Raw genomic sequence first — 14878 nt, forward strand, 5'->3', positions numbered from 1 at the left:
TTAGTTTTTCTTTAAGAAACGCCTCCTGTCTCACTCATTACCTGATTAACTGCACCTGTTTGAACTCGTTACTGTATAAAGACACCTGTCCACACACTCAATCCAAACAGACTCCAACCTCCCACAATGGCAGAACCAGAGGCTGTGTAGGACATCAGGGATAAATTAGACCTGTAACAAGTGGATGGGCTACAGGACAATAGCCACAGCTTGGTGAGAGGCAAACAACTGGCACAATTATTAGAAAATGGAAGAAGTTCAAGATGACGGTCAATCACCCTCGTCTGGCTCCATGCAAGACTCACCTCGTGGGCATCAATGATCTTATAGAATTGAGGGATCAGCAATACACGGCAGGACCTGGTCAATGACCTGAAGAGAGCTGGGACGCAGGTCTCAAAGAAACCATTAGTAACACACTACGCCATGGAATAAAATCGCAGCGCACGCAAGTCCCCCTGCTCAAGCCAGCGCATGTCAGGCCTCTGAAGTTTGCAATACATCGGATGATCAGGAGGAATGGAGAAGGTCATGTGTCTGATGAGAACAAAATAAGCTTTTTGCTCTAAACTCCACTCGCGTGTTTTGAGAATAGAAGATGAGTAAACCCAAGAAACCATCCAACCGCTGAAGCATGGAGGTGGAAACATCATTCTTTGGGGATGATTTTCTGCAAAGGGGAAGGACAGACTGCACCGTATTGAAGGGAGGATGGATGGCCATGTATCGCGAGATCTTGACCAACAACTCCTTCCCTCAGTAAAGAGCATTGAAGATGGCGTGTGGGGTTTCCAGCATGAACGACCCGAAACACACAAGCCAGGGCAACTAAGAGGGCTCCGTAAGAAGCACTCAAGTCCTGGAGTGCTACACAGTTCCAGACTGAAACCCAATAGAAAATCTTGGAGGGAGCCGAAAGCGTATTCCCAGCGACAGCCCGAAACCTGAAGGATCTGGAGAAGGTCTGTATGGAGGAGTGGCCAAAATCCCTGCTGCAGTGTGTGCAAACCTGGTCAACGAAACAGGAAACGTATGATCTCTGTAATTGCAAACTAAGGTTTCTGTACAAATATTCAGTTCTGCTTTTCTATGTATCAAATACTTATGTCATGCAATAAAATGCAAATTAATTAATAAAAATCATAAATGTGATTTTCTGGATTTTTTTAGATTCCTCTCTCATCAGTTGAAGTGTACTATGAAAAAATTACAGCCTCTACATCCTTTGTAAGTAGGAAAACCTGCAAAATTTGTCAGTGTATCAAATACTTGTTCTACCCACGTAGTGAGTAGGTGATAAAGCCCTAGGCACATAGTGTGTTGTGAAATCTGTGAATGTATTGTAATGTTTTTAAAATTGTATAAACTGCCTTAATTTTGCTGGACCCCAGGAAGAGTAGCTGCTGCCTTGACTTACGGAGGGAATAACTACACTATTTGTATTCGGCGATTTTCCCAGTCACCTTGCCACTGTTAAATGCGGTAGTTCGCGCTTTCAGTTTTTTGTGAATGCTGCCATCTATCCACAGTTTCTGGTTAGGGTAGATTTTAAATAGTCACAGTGGGTAAAACATCTCCTATACACTTTCTGAAAAACTCAGTCACCATATCAGAGTATTCGTCAATGTTATTCAGAGGCTACCCAGAACATATCCTAGTCCGCGTGACCAAAACAATCTTGAAGCGTGGATTCTGACTGGTCAGACCAGCGTTGAATAGTCCTTAGCATGGGTACTTCCTGTTTGAGTTTCTGCCTATAGGAAGGGAGGAGCAAAATAGAGTCATGATCAGATTTGCCAAAGGTGGAGGGCCTTGTAGGCATCCCGGAAGTTGGAGTAGCAGTGGTCGAGTGTTTTTGCATCCTGAGTACTACAGTCAAGATGTTGATAGAACTTCCTATGAATTAGAATAATAAATAAAAGTAACAAGTAATTAAATAGCAGCAGTAAAGTAACAATGGTGAGACTATATACAGGGATAATAATTCTACAACTAAAAGGAATAAGAAAGCTGAAATAGGGCAACCCTGGCATAAACTACAGTGAATATTAAATATTTTAGATGTGTTATGATTAATCATAACAGAACTATTATGAGCCCCGCTACTTGAAAGCGGCAGCTCTAGTCTTTAGCTCAATGCAGATGCTGCCTGTAATCCATGGCTTTTGGTTGGGGTATGTATTTATGGTCACTGTGGGGACGACGTCATCAATGCATTTATTGATGAAGCCAATGACTGATGTGGTGTACTCCTCAATGCCGTTGGAGGAATCCTGGAACATATTCCAGTCTGTGCTAGTCACTGGTGCTTCCTGCTTAAATTTTTGCTTGTAAGCATGAATCAAGAGAATAGAATTATGGTCAGATTTGCCAAATGGAGGGCGAGGGAGAGCTTTGTATGCATCTCTGTGTGTGGAGTATAGGTGGTCCAGAGTTATTTTCCCTCTGGTTGCATATTTAACATGCTGATAGAAATTTGGTATAACGGATTTAAGTTTCCCTGCATTAAAGTCCCCGGCTACTAGGAGCGCCGCCTCTGGGTGAGCGTTTTTTTGTTTGCTTATGGCGGAATACAGCTCATTCAATGCTGTCTTAGTGCCAGCCTCTCACTGTGGTGGTATGTAAACAGCTACGAAGAATACAGATGAAAACTCTCTTGGTAGGTAGTGTGGTCTACAGTTTATCATGAGATAATCTACCTCAGGCAAGCAATACCTTGAGACTTCCTTAGATATCGTGCACCAGCTGTTATTTACAAAAATACATAGTCCGCCGCCCCTTGTTTTACCAGACACTGCTGTCTGCTGTTCTATCCTGCCGGTACATTGTATAACCAGCCAGCTGTTGATATTGTCGTTGTTCATTCACGACTCCGTGAAGCATAAGATGTTACAGTTTTTAATATCCCGTTGGTAATTTCATCTTCCGCGTAACTCGTCGATTTTATTCTCCAAGGATTGCACGTTTGCTAGCAGAATGGAGGGTTTATTTGGGGTTTATTCGATCGCCTATGAATTCATGCAGATCACGGGGATCGGGGCCTGTTCCCGAGGAAGCAGTATATCCTTCGCGTCGGGCTCGTCAGAGTCGTGAAAGGAAAAAAAGGATTCTGCTAGTCCGTGGTGAGTAATCCCAGTCCTGATGTCTAGAAGTTATTTTCGGTCATAAGAGACGGTAGCGGCAACATTATGTACAAAATACGTTTTTCTTTTAAAAGTTAGAAACGAACAAAAAACACAATCGGCTGGGGCATGTAAAACGTCTGCCTTCTTCTCGGGCTCCATCTTACTTGCCTCATGTGTATAACAATATAATTCAGCTCACAATAACCAAATAAACATATTTAATAAAAGCAATCACATTCAACTACATAGAGGTCCTCAATCAATAATGTAAACTGCCTGAGTGGCACCAGCACATCTAACTGCAGTGAAACTCTGCAGATTGTTCCACAAATTAGGGGCAAGAAAACAAAACGCAGATTTGATCAAATCTGTGGAGACTGAAGGGATCTCTAGTGTTATCCATTCCTGAGAACGGGTTTGGTAACTCATGATTCTTAACTTTAATGAAGTGAGTTTCTGTAATATCGCTTTGTAAATAAATAAAAGAGAATGCAGCTCTTTTCTTACAGACAGAGAGGTCCATCCCACATTGTTATATAGACTACAATGATGAGTCCTAAAATTGTCCCCTGTGATAAAACGCATTGTGGAATAGTAGACTAAGGGTGTCCAAGGATTTCAAAACAGAGGTTGCCGCATGCATGTCAACAATATCACCAGAATCCAATACAAGGAGAAGCGTTGTTTGATCAATCTTTCTCCTATTTTCATGAATTATTTCGATATGAAAAAAACTATCTTGGATCTTAGTCAGAGTTTTCTTATGCGTTACAAAGGACAACTTGTCATCAATTCAGACACCTAAGTACTTATATTGAGAAACAAGCTGAATTTGGGCTCCATTTGTAGCGCAAATATGCAAGTCCTCAGGGTCAACATTTTGTGACCTAGATAACAGCATTGTTTTACTTGTATTTAGCACTAATTTAAGATCTGTAAGTGATTTTTGATCTGAATCAAAGTCATACTGAAGTTCACGAATGGCCTGTTGCACTGAGGTGGCACAGGAATACAAAACTGTGTCATCTGCATAGAGATGAATGTTACAAGTATTAACACTCTTTCCTCTGTCATTAATATACATCGTGAACAATAATGGACCCAAAATTTAACCCGGAGGAACACTGGTGCAACAGTCAAGTGCGGCTTAGATTTGAATCATTTTCATTTAGATTGTTTAAGGTTGATCATATTACAATGATTCTGAGAGACTAAGATATTATAATATATATTTTTAATGATTACATTTTTATTACCAGGATTTTGGAAATTCTCCCACGACCCCATTTTCATATCAAACCACTGCCTTAGATATATTCTCCAGACTTGCCCAGACGGAATTGTTGATATGCTGTAAATCTTTTATTCTACATAACATTTCATTTGGAAAAATGTAGTACAATGAACAAAAATATAAACGCAACATGAAACAATTTCAAAGATTTTACTGAGTTACAGTTCCTATAAGGAAATCAGTCAATTTAAATAAACTCATTAGGCCCTAATCTATGGATATTATATGACTTGGATTGCAGATATGCATCTGTTGGTCACAGATACCTTAAAAAAAAGGTTGGGGCATGGATCAGAAAACTTGGTGTGACCACCATTTCCCTCATGCAGCGCGACACACCTCCTTCGATCAGGCTGTGTATTGTGGCCTGCCCATACCATAACCCCACAGCCTCCATGGGGCACTCTCTTCACAACTTTGACATTAACAAACCGCTCGCCCACACGACGCCATATAATGCATATCAGAAGAAACAAACCAAAAAAATAACATACATTTCTTGTGTTTTTGTACATTTTTGTAAACAATATCCTTCTGCCCGGTACAGTTGAAACCGGGATTCATCCATGAAGAGCATACTTCTCCAACGTGCCAGTGGACATCAAAGGTGAGCATTTACCCACTGAAGTCGGTTACGACGCCGAACTGCAGTCAGGTAAAGAACGTGGTGAGGATGACGAGCAAGCAGATGAGCTTCCCTGAGACGGTTTCTGACAGTTTGTGCAGAAATTCTTTGGTTGTCCAGTGGCTGGTCTCAGATGATCCTGCAGGTGAAAAAGCCGGACGTGGAGGTCCTGGCCTGTAGTGGTTACACTTGGTCTGCGTTTGTGAGCCTGGTTGGACATACTGACAAATTCTTTAAAACATCTTATAGTAGAGAAATTAACATTAAATTCAATGGCAACAGGTCTGGTGGACATTCCTGCAGTCAGCATGCCAATTGCATGCTCCCTCAAAACTTGAGACATCTGTGGCATTGCGTTGTGTGACAAAACCGCACATTTTAGTGGCCTTTTATTGTCCCCAGCACAAGGTGCACTTGTGTAATGATCATGCTGTTTAATCAGCTTCTTGATATGCCACACCTGTCAGGTGGATGGATCATCTTGGCAAAGGAAAAATGCTCACTAACAGAGATGTAAACAAATTTGTGCTCAGAATTTCAGAGAAATTAGCTTTTGTGAGTATGGAAAATTGTGGGGATCTTTTATTTCAGCTCTTGAAACATGGGACCAACACTTTACATGTTGCGTTTATAATTTTGTTCAGTGCATTTCACAGATAGAAAGATGAAAAAAGTATTTATCCACAATCTTCTCTGGACATGTCTTTACAAAATGAAACAAAAATATTTAGGCTGACTTCATCCGGTGTTCAGAAAAATGAATTTAATATATTTAATGAGATCGCCTAATTTGCATATTCTAATACAATATTTCAGCAAAATTAGAATTTGCACAATGACCACTTAAATACATTGTTAGTTGTTGGTTGGCTAGCTAGTGAATTTTAGCCATGTTAGCATTGACATGAAATCAGTCAAAATACCTCAAAACAAGATGTGATATCAAGAAAAAGCTGAAATGAGCCTCTTACAATTCCTCACATTGCAGTTTCTTGTCAATCACAACAACACGCTGACCGATGGAGGAGCCCACATCGTTTTTGTGACGTTGTCAGCTAACCTGTAGCTGGTAACGTTACATTGGACTGGACATAAGAGCTGAGCAGAGCTGAGACTAAATATATTGCACTCTAGCTATAGAGTGGGTTCACTAGAGTGCAATATATTTAGTCTCAGCTACTTAGCTCTTATAATGTTCAGTCCAATGTAACATTACCTTTGGATTTGTAAAGTAGCTAAGATTATTGTTTGATATGTTGAAATTCAGCTAACAGTTGCATATTTTGGAACAATAGTTATCTAGAGTAAAGTTTTCTGTGTTAATAAATGTATCACTTAGTGTATGTTTTGTCCTCTGGTGCTTTGTTATTCAAAGTTCAAAGTGATCTACAATTATTGCAAAACCATTTCCCACGGGGCTGGGTTTCATCTAGCTCTCAAACTCTAGGCGGCATGCTGCCTTCTCCCTACAGTTTTCTGCTATTAGCTTCAACATGGCTGGCTCATGTGAACTACAATGCCAACGCTGTTTTAACATTTAGAAACTTCAATAATCATCCCTTGTGGCTTTCAAAACATATGGCCCTTATCTTTCATCAGCGAGTAGTGTTGCCACAATACCAGAATTTTGACTTCGATAACCAGGTTTACTATCACAATACTTGATACGATCACGCTACTCGATACCAAAACGATACCACAGCAAAGAAATAAGGTATATTTGCCAAAGTCACGGAATTGCACTTTATCCAGACTTTATCGTTGGGCATATTTTGAGTTCAATATCATTACATTAGCATATTTTAAGTTCAATATCATTACATTAGCATATTGTTTTACATCAACAGAGAGGAAGTGGTTCTACAACAGACCCACGTTTGGAACGTCTGTTTAATAATACGATCATCGAGATATTTTCTCTCAAATCCCCCCGTCCTAATGACCAACCTTCCTGCCCACTGGCACATGAAGTTGAAATGGAAATGTATTCAACTTCTGGCTTCCCTTGGACTGTTTTTGTGCGACCCAATGCAAAAGTATGTAAACCTGCGTTGCTAAAAGCAGCTAGGTTTCGTCAAGTTTTGAAATTGTCCAAGTAAACAAAACATGTTCACGTGATTAGCCACGTTAAGGCAGAATCAAACTAGATATGTTATTGAAGGATAATCTGCAGTAGGGCCATATGGACGATCGCCCTCCAACACCCACCCTATGACATAGATTGTTGCCATTTTAAATAAAATGAAAATACATTTATGTGACCACACCACAAATCCTTTAATCTTGAGGTGTGCCCATTGTATTGTACACAGGTGCTGCTATTGGTACAATGGAATGGCATCGAACCATAAATGAATATGTAAAATCACCCTTATCATAATTCATAACAAGTTAATGAAGCGAAGAAATATGGATAAAAATATATATCATAACTCACTGTATACACAATTAGTCATTCATCTGTGGTGTACTTGGTTGGAATGAAGTCTCACCACTGAGACTGTTGTTATTTACCAGGGTGCATCGCTACATCATGCTGCTAAGGAGCTGAGAGTGAGTGGGAAGGGCCATCTGCACATGAGGGGAGGTTACACGCCTGCAGAGCTTCAAGAGAGCGGGCCCTGCCAGACACAGGACGAGAGAAAGGGACGTGGGAGTGAGCTCAGCTGGAGCCAATGCAGCAGCAGAGTCGACAGCCAGAGATAGTGGAAGGAAGCCTTCCCGTGTTCGTGTTCCCCACAGAGCTCGTCATCTACGCAGATGAGCAGACCTCACACAAGCAGGTGCTCATCCTCTACAATCCCTATGAGTTCGCCCTCAAGTTCAAAGGTTAAAAAAAATAAAACAATTTGGGGTTTCAAGATAAGGTATTTTTTATAAGAACCATTTTAGCCATCAATTAAGGAGTGAAGAGAACCAAATTGATACGGTAGTGTTGATTATACACTGGCTCCCGAGTGGTGCAGTGGTCTAAGGCACTGCATCTCAGTGCAAGAGGCCTCACTACAGTCCCTGGTTTGATTCCAGGCTGTATCACATCCGGCCGTGATTGGGAGTCCCATAGGACAGCACACAAATGGCCAGCGTCGGCCGGGGTAGGCCGTCATTGTAAATAATAATTTGTTCTTAACTGACTTGCCTAGTTATAAGTTTGGACACACCTACTCATTCAAGGTTTCACTATAATAGTGAAGACATCAAAACTATGAAATAACACATGGAATCATGTAGTAACCCAAAACGTGTTAAACAAATCAAAATATCTTTTAGATTTTAAATTCTTCAAAGTAGCCACCCTTTGCCTTGATGACAGCTTTGGACACTCTTGGCATTCTCTCAACCAGCTTCACCTGGAATGCTTTTCCAACAGTCTTGAAGGAGTTCCCATATATGCTGAGCACTTGTTGGCTGCTTTTCCTTCACTCTGCGGTCCAACTCATCCCAAACCATCGCAATTGGTTTCAGGTCGGGTGATTGTGGAGGCCAGATCATCTGATGCAGCCCTCCATCACAACAAATTATAGTCCCACTAAGCGCAAACCAGATGGGATGGCGTATCGCTGCAGAATGCTGGTTAAGTGTGCCTTGAATTCTAAATAAATCACTGACAGTGTCATCAGCAAAGCACCCCCACACCATCACACCTCCTCCTCCATGCTTCATGGTGGGAACCACACATACAGAGAGAATTAGTTCACCTACTCTGCGTCTCACAAAGACATGGCGGTTGTTTCTTGGCCCAGGCAAGTCTCTTCTTATTATTGGTGTCCTTTAGTCGTGGTTTCTTTGCAGCAATTCGATCATGAAGGCCTGATTCACGCAGTCTCCCCTGAACAGTTGATGTTAAGGTGTGTCTTAAGGTTCCGGCGCCTTCGTCCGCGGTGGCTTCCCCATCAAGATCAGATCTGGAGGTACCTACGTCTTCGTCCTCGGCTCTGTCCCCCTCTCCGATGGCTTCTACCTCGGGTTCAGATCCTCGGAGCTCCCAGCCTCACCAGACCGTGAGGCTGCCTGAGAGACCGGCCCATTCAACATCACCAGCTGTCATCATAGGCAGCTCTATGGTGAGAAACATCTCGGTCCCCAAGGTAAAAACCCTGTGCTACCCAGGAGCACGAGTACAGGACATAACAAAGCTGCATCCGACTGTTCTACCACAGATGCCGGGAGCTGACACTGTCGTAGTCCATGTGGGGTCAAATGACATCAGGAGGGCTAGCTTGGGAACATTTGAAAATTTGTTTTAAAGAACTGATTTTAGCATTAAAAGACTCCACAAAATTGCCAATAATTTCAGATCCAGTACCATCGTTGGGCCACTGGTGTGAAAGATTCAGCAGACTGCTGGCATTACACATCTGGTTAAAAGACTACTGTAGCTCTGCTGGAGTCACTTTTATTGATAACTTTGACACCTTCTGGAAACAGAAGATACTCTAGAGGAATGACGGAGTCCATCCAAATCATCTTGGCTCCTGGACTCTGTCCACACATTTCAAGGCTGCGTTGAAACAATGACTGGTAAATGATCCAAGACCAGCTCAGTTAATCCCTACCATTGTGACAATGAGTCGTCATAATGCTGCATCAAATGTACAGGGGCATTGGCAAACACAATGTAAGTAATTTAATTTAAGTACCCCTAATTGCACCGAATACATCTATTGTGAGCAGTAATCATAAGCCTATAAACCAGAGTTACACTGTTAGCACTGAGGCGGTGTGCAATAGTAGGAGGACCACTTTATGCAGCTCACCCTGCACTATCAGCTCCAATGTAAATAGCATGAGTAAGTCTACCTCTGATAAGCTTCCCAAAAAAGCATTAAAAACAATCAAGCAACCCAGAAAAGTGCTAAAAATAGCCCATATTAACATATGTAGCCTAAGAAACAAGGTCCATGAACTCAATAACTTGCTTGTAAGAGATGACATTCATATTCTGACTCACCTTCTGATCTCTGAAACTCACTTAGATAATACCTTTGATGATACAGTGGTAGCAATACATGGTTATAACATCTACCGAAAAGACAGAAATGCCAACGGAGGCAGTGTTGCGGTCTATATTCAGAACCACATTCCTGTAAAGCTTAGAGACGATCTAATGTTAAATACTGTTGAAGTAATATGGCTACAGGTTTATCTGCCTCACCTAAAGCCCATTCTGGTGGGAAGCTGCTATAGACCACTAAGTGCTAACAGTCAGTATCTGGATAATATGAAATCATCAACATGTATTGATCACATCTTCACTAATGCTGCAGAAATGTGATTTAGAGCAGTATCCAAATCCATAGGATGTAGTGATCACAATATAATAGCCATATCTAGGAAAACCAAAGTTCCAAAGGCTGGGCCTAATATAGTGTATAAGAGGTCATACAATAAGTTTTGTAGTGATTCATATGTTGATGATGTAAAGAATATTTTCTGGTCTGTGGTGTGTAATGAGGAGCAACCATTTATGAAACTACTTATTCCAGTTACTAATAAGCACGGACCCATCAAGAAAATTACTGTAAAAACTGTTAAATCCCCTTGGATTGACGAGGAATTTAAAAATTGTATGGTTGAGAGGGATGAGGCAAAAGGTATGGCAATTAAGTCGGGCAGCCCAACTGATTGGAAAACGTACTGCAAATTAAGAAATCAGGTGACTAAACTAAATAAAAATAAAAAGAAGAAACTACCCTATGAAACAAAGATAAATTCTATAAAGAATGAGGGTAAAAAGCTTTGGGGCATCTTAAATGAAATTTTGGGGTAAAACGCCAACTCGGCTTCATTTATTGAATCAGATGGCTCATTCATCACAAAGCCCACTGATATTGCAAACTACTTTAATGACTTTTTCATTGGCAAGATAAGCAAATTTAGGGATGACATGCCAGCAACAAACGCTGACACTACACATCCAAGTATATCGGACCAAATTATGAAAGACAAGAATTGTACTTTGAATTCCGTAAAGTCAGTGTGGAAGAAGTGAAAAAATTATTGTTGTCTATCAACAATGACAAACCACTGGGGTCTGACAAAAGATGATTTTGCCACTCCTATTTGCCACATCTTCAATTTAAGCCTACGAGAGAGTGTGTGCCCTCAGGCCTGGAGGGTAGCTAAAGTCAATCTGCTAACCAAGAATAGTAAAGCCCTCTTTACTGGCTCAAATAGCCGACCAAACAGCCTGTTACCAACCCTTAGTAAACTTCTGGAAAGAAATTGTGTTTGACCAGATACAATGCTATTTTACAGTAAACAAATTGACAACAGAATTTCAGCATGCTTATAGGGAAGGACACTCAATAAGCACAGCACTTACACAAATGACTGATGATTGGCTGAGAGAAATTTATGATAAAATTATTGTGGAGGCTGTCTTGTTATACTTCAGTGCAGCTTTTGACATTATTGATAAAAGTTAGAATCGGGAATTCCCCAGGGTAGCTGTTTAGGCCCCTTGCTTTTCAAATTTTTTATTAACGACATGCCACTGACTTTGAGTAAAGCCAGAGTTTCTATGTAAGCGGATGACTCAATGCTATACACGTCTGCTACTACAGAAACTGAAATGACTGCAACACTCAACAAAGAGCTGCAGTTAGTTTCAGAGTGGCTGGCAAGGAATAAGTTAGCCCTAAATATTTCTAAAACTAAAAGCATTGTATTTGAAACAAAACACTCACTAAACCCTAAAACTCAACTAAATCTTGTAATAAATAATGTGGAAATTGAGCAAGTTGAGATGACTAATCGGCTTGGAGTAACACTAGATTGTAAACTGTCATGGTCAAAACATATTGATGCAGTAGTAGCTAAGATGGGGAGAAGTCTGTCTATAATAAAGCAATGCTCTGCCTTCATAACAACACTATCAACAAGGCAGGTCCTACAGGCTCTAGTTTTGTCGCACCTTGACTACTGTTCAGTCGTGTGGTCAGGTGCCACAAAAAAGGACTTAGGAAAATTGCAATTGGCTCAGAACAAGGCAGCACGGATGTACACAGAGAGCTACCATTAATAATATACAGTTGAAGTCGTAAGTTTGCATACACTTAGGTTGGAGTCATTAAAACTTGTTTTTCTACCACTCCACACATTTCTTGTTATCAAACTATAGTTTTGGCAAGTCGGTTAGGATATCTGATTTGTGCATGACACAAGTAATTTTTCCAACAACTGTTTACAGATAGATTACTTCACTTAATCACAATTCCAGTGGGTCAGAAGTTTACATACACTAAGTTGACTGTGCCTTTTAAACCGCTTGGAAAATTCCAGAAAATGATGTCATGGCTTTAGAAGCTTCTGATAGGCTAATTGACATCATTTGAGTAAATAGGAGGTGTACCTGTGAATGTATTTCAAGGCCTACCGTCAAACTCAGTGCCTCTTTGCTTGACATCAATGGAAAATCAAAAGAAATCAGCCAAGACCTCAGAAAAAAAATTGTAGATCTCCACAAGTCTGGTTCATCCTTGGGAGCAATTTCCAAACGCCTGAAGGCACCACGTTCATCTGTACAAACAACAGTACGCAAGTATAAACACCATGGGACGACGCAGCCGTCATACCACTCAGGAAGGAGACGCGTTCTGTCTCCTAGAGATGAACGTACTTTGGTGTGAAACGTGCAAATCAATCCCAGAATAACAGCAAAGGACCTTGTGAAGATGCTTGAGGAAACAGGTACAAAAGTATCTATATCCACAGTAAAACGAGTCCTATTACGACATAATCTGAAAGGCCGCTCAGCAAGGAAGAAGACACTGCTCCAAAACCTCCATAAACAGCCAGACTACGGTTTGCAACTGCACATGGGGACGAAGATCGTACTTTTTGGAGAAATGTCCTCTGGTCTGATGAAACAAAAATAGAACTGTTTGGCAATAATGACCATCGTTATGTTTGGAGGAAAAGGGATGATGCTTGCAAGCCGAAGAACACCATCCCAACCGTGAAGCATGGGGGTGGCAGCATCATGTTGTGGGGGTTCTTTGCTGCAGGAGGGACTGGTGCACTTCACAAAATAGATGGCATCATGATGGAGGAACATTATGTGGATATATTGAAGCAACATCTCAATACATCAGTCAGGAAGTTAAAACTTGGTCGCAAATGGGTCTTCCAAATGGACAATGACCCCAAGCATACTTGGGGTCATCCAAAGTTGTGGCAAAATGGCTTACGGACAACAAAGTCAAGGTGGCCATCACAAAGCCCTGACCTCAATCCTATAGAAAATGTGTGGGCAGAACTGAAAAAGCATGTGCGAGCAAGGAGGCCTACAAACCCGACTCAGTTACACAAGCTTTGTCAGGAGGAATCGGCCAAAATTCACCCAACTTATTGTGGGTTAGCTTGTGGAAGGCTACCCGAAACATTTGATCCAAGTTAAACAATTTAAAGGCAATGCTAACAAATACTAATTGAGTGTATGTAAACTTCTGACCCACTGGGAATGTGATTAAAGAAATAAAAGGCTGAAATAAATCATTCTCTCTACTATTATTCTAACATTTCACATTCTTAAAATGTATGTAAACTTCCGACTTCAACTGTACATGTCAATCTCTCCTGGCTGAAAGTGGAGGAGAGATTGACTTCATCATTACTTTTATTTATGAGAGGTATTGACATGTTGAATGCACCGAGCTGTCTGTCTAAACTACTGGAACACAGCTCAGACACCCATGCATACCCCACAAGTTATGCCACAAGAGGTCTCTTCACAGTCCCCAAGTCCAGAACAGACTATGGGAGGCGAACAGTACTACATAGAGCCATGACTACATGGAACTCTATTCCACATCAAGTAACTGATGCAAGCGGTAAAATTAGATTTTAAAAAACGATTAAAAAAAAAACACCTTATGGAACAGCGGTGACTGTGAAGCAACACAAACATAGGCACAGAAACATGCATAGACACACACACACATACGATAACATACGCACTATACACACACATAGATTTAGTACTGTAGACATGTGGTAGTGGTGGAGTAGAGGCCTGAGGGCACACAGTCTGTTGTGAAATCTGTGAATGTATTGTAATGTTTAAAAATTGTATAAACTGCCTTAATTTTGCTGGACCCCAGGAAGAGTAGCTGCTGCAGGGGTCCATAATAAATACAAAATACAAATACTTGAACTCTGTGAAGCATTTATTTGGGCTGCAATTTCTGAGGCTGGTAACTCTGATGAACTTATCCTCTGCTGCAGAGGTAACTCTGGGTTTCATCATTGCGCTTGATGGTTTTTGCGACTGCACTTAAAGAAACGTTCAAAGTTCTTGAAATGTTCCGGATTGACTGACCTTCATGTCTTAAAGTAATGATGGACTGTCGATTCTCTTTACTTATTTGACCGGTTCTTGTCATAATACGGACCTGGAATTGGGATTGACATCCAGGTTCTTCACTGGCCATGGCAGAACACACATTCCTGTTTTGCAGAAAATAACGCACAGAATGAGCAGTATGGCTGGTGGCATTGTCATGCTGGAGGGTCATGTCAGGATGAGCCTGCAGGAACGGTACCACATGAGGGAGGAGGATGTCTTCCCTGTAACGCACAGCATTGAGATTGCCTGCAATGACAACAAGCTCAGTCCGATGATGCTGTGACACACCGCCCCAGACCATGACGGACCCTCCACCTCCAAATCAATCCCGCTCCAGAGTACAGGCCTCGGTGTAACGCTCATTCCTTCGAAGATAAGCGTGAGTCCGACCATCACCCCTGGTGAGACAAAACCGCTACTCGTCAGTGAAGAGCACTTTTTGCCAGTCCTGTCTGGTCCAGCGACGGTGGATTTGTGCCCACAGG

The sequence above is a fragment of the Salvelinus sp. IW2-2015 genome, linkage group LG2, assembly GCF_002910315.2.
Source record: "Salvelinus sp. IW2-2015 linkage group LG2, ASM291031v2, whole genome shotgun sequence".
Taxonomy (NCBI): domain Eukaryota; kingdom Metazoa; phylum Chordata; class Actinopteri; order Salmoniformes; family Salmonidae; genus Salvelinus; species Salvelinus sp. IW2-2015.